Source organism: Budorcas taxicolor, chromosome 3 (assembly GCF_023091745.1).
Source record: "Budorcas taxicolor isolate Tak-1 chromosome 3, Takin1.1, whole genome shotgun sequence".
Lineage (NCBI taxonomy): Eukaryota > Metazoa > Chordata > Mammalia > Artiodactyla > Bovidae > Budorcas > Budorcas taxicolor.
The window spans coordinates 85,958,756-85,961,926 of record NC_068912.1 but is presented as its reverse complement, the minus strand read 5'-3'; positions in this window follow the sequence as shown (position 1 = coordinate 85,961,926).

Genomic DNA, 3,171 nt, shown 5'->3' with positions numbered 1-3,171 from the left:
CGTGAGTCTGAGTGGACTCTGGGAGATGGTGATGGACAGGGAGGCCTGGCGTGCTGCGATTCATGGGGTCGCAAAGAGTTGGACACGACTGAGCGACTGAACTGAACGGAACTGAACTGAATGAGTAGTAAGCTAATTAAAGTCTAACTTTGTGACTATATGACCAGTTATCAATCTTATAATAAAGTTAAAAATTAACCACCAATCGATTTCTATTAGTAGTTATAAATGTCTACATAAGAAGAAAATAAGAAAGATCTCAAAAAATCTAATTTTACACCTCAAGGAACTAAAACAAAACAAAAATAAAAAACAACAACTGAGAAAAAGAAAAAAAAAACTGCTTTCTAAGTTGGCTAAAATATTAGAGGGAAAATATATCAAATATAGAAAAATGACAGGAAAAAAAATCAACAAAACTAAGAATTATTTTTTAAATAAAGATGAATAAAATTGGAAAAACCTTTGATGGACTACTGAGAAAAAAGGAAGATGACATAAATGAAATCAGAAATGAAAAAGAAGACATTATAATAAAAGCTTCAGAAATAAAAAGGATCCAAAGGATTATTATTAATGATTAAATGCCTACAAATTGATAGCAAAAAGTAGACACATTTCTAGAAAAGTTTCAAAAAATATAGAAGCATAAAGAGACCTAATAAAATAAGTAATTGAAGTAGTAATCATAAACTTCCCCACAAAGAAAATACCAGGGCAAGATGGCTTCATTGGTACATTCTATCAAACATACATAAAGAATTAATACCAATTCTTCTGGAAAGCAGAAATGGCCAAATGTCTGAATTCATTTGATGAGGCCAAAATCATCTTGATTCCAAAGTAAAACAAAGACATCATAAGAAAATAAAACAATAGACCAATATCTCTAATAAGCAGAGAATCAAATATCTTCAGTGAAATATTAGTAAATCAAATTTCCACAGCACATTTAAAGGATAATAGACTATGACCAAGTGGGACTTATCCCCAGGTCACAGGATGGTTCAACATAAACATATCAATCAATGTGATTCATCTCATCAATGGAATGAAGCATAAAGGCTACACAATCTTCTCAGTAGATATAGAAAAAGCATTTGACAGAATTAAACACATAATCATGATAAAAACTCTCAAAAAATAGGTGTAGATGGAACGGACCTTAAAGACTTTATATTAAAAGCCTATAGGTAACAATCAGTGGGGGGAAACAGAAAGTTTTTCTTCTAAGAACTGGTACAAGACAAAGATACCCATTCTTACCACTTCTATTCAACACAGTTGTGGAAGTCCAAGCCAGAGCAATTAGAGAAATAAAAGAAATGAGGCATTCAGATTGGAAGAAAGAAGTAAAATTATACTGTTTTACAGATTATATGGACATATATGTAGAAAACACTAAAGACTCAAACAAAAGTTTTTGTTTAAAAATTGACCTAATAAACAATGTCAGTAAAGTTGCGGGATAAAAATTGACATACAAAAATCAGAGAAGACTTAATACTTATCCTTTTGAAACTGTTCCCCCCAAAATGCAGAGGAACAAAAACTACCAAATTCATTCTATGAGGCCACCATTACCTTGATTCCAACACCAGGCCAAGATACTACAAAAAATTGCAGGCGAGGATCACTGATGAACAAAGATACAAAAGACCTCAACAAAATACTACCAATCCAAAGCTAACAACACATTATCATATACCATGATCAAGTGGGATTTAGCCCAGTTATACAAGTTTTTCAATATCTGCAAATCAATTAGTGTGATACACATATTAACAAACTGAAGAGTTAAAAACCATATGATTATCTCAAAATATGCAGAAAAGTCTTTCAACAAAATGCAACATTCATTTATGGTAAAAACTTTCCAGAAAGTGGGCAAAAAGGGAACATATTTCAACATAATAAAGGCCATGTACAACAAACCTAAAGCTGAAAGTATTTCATCTAAGACCAGGAACAAGACAAGAATATTCACTCTCACCATTTTTATGCAACATTGTTTTGGAAATCCTAGCCACAGCAATCAGAGAAGAAAAAGAAATAAAAGTAAATCAAATTGGAAAAGAAGTCAAACTGTCACTGTTTGCAGATAACATGATACTATACACAGAAAATCCTAAAGACACTACTAGAAAACCATAGAGCTCATCAGTGAATTTAGTAAAGTTGCAGGCTACAAAATTAATATTCAGAAATCTGTTGCATCTCTATACACTGATAATGAATGAAAGATGAGAAAGAGAAATTCAAGAAACAATCCCATTTACATTGCATCAGAAAGAATGAAATACTTAGGAATAAACCTGCCTAAGGAGACCTCTAAGATGCTGATGAAAGAAATCAAAGACAACACAAACAGATGGAAATATATACCACATTCTTAGATTGACTACACTGACCAAGGTAGTCTACAGATTGGATACAACCCCTATCAAATTATCAGTGGTATTTTTCATAAAACTAGAACAAAATAATCTTAAAATTTGTATAGAGACACAAAAAACCCTGAATAGGCAAAGCAATCATTAAAAAGAACAGAGCCAGAGAAATTAGGCTCTTTGACTTCATACTGTACTACAAAGCTATAGTCATCAAAACAGTATGTACTGGCACAAAAATAGAAATGTAGACCGATGCAACTGGATAGAAAGCCCAGAAATAAACCCAAGCATCTATGGTGAATTCATCCATGACAAAGGAGGCAAGACTATACAATGGGGAAAGACAATCTGTTTAATAATGGTGCTAGGAAATCTGGACAGCTATATATAAAAAACTAAATTAGAACACTATTTAGCATCATACATAAAAATAAGCTCAAAATGGATTAAAGGCCTAAATGCGACACTGGACAATATAAAACTCTTAGAGGAAAACATAGGCAGAACAATCTCCAACATAAATCACAGCAATATCTTCTCTGATTTATCTCCCAGAGCAATGGCACTGAAACAAAAATAAACAAGTGGGACCTATTTAAACTCAAAAACTTCAGCACAGCAAAGGAAACCATAAGCAAAATGAAAAGGTAATCCATCGATTGGGAGAAAATATTTGCAAATGATGTGATCAATAAAGGATTAGTCTTCAAAATTTACAAATAGTTCATGTGGTGAACCCCATCAAAAAATGGGTGAAATATCTAAATAAACATTTCTT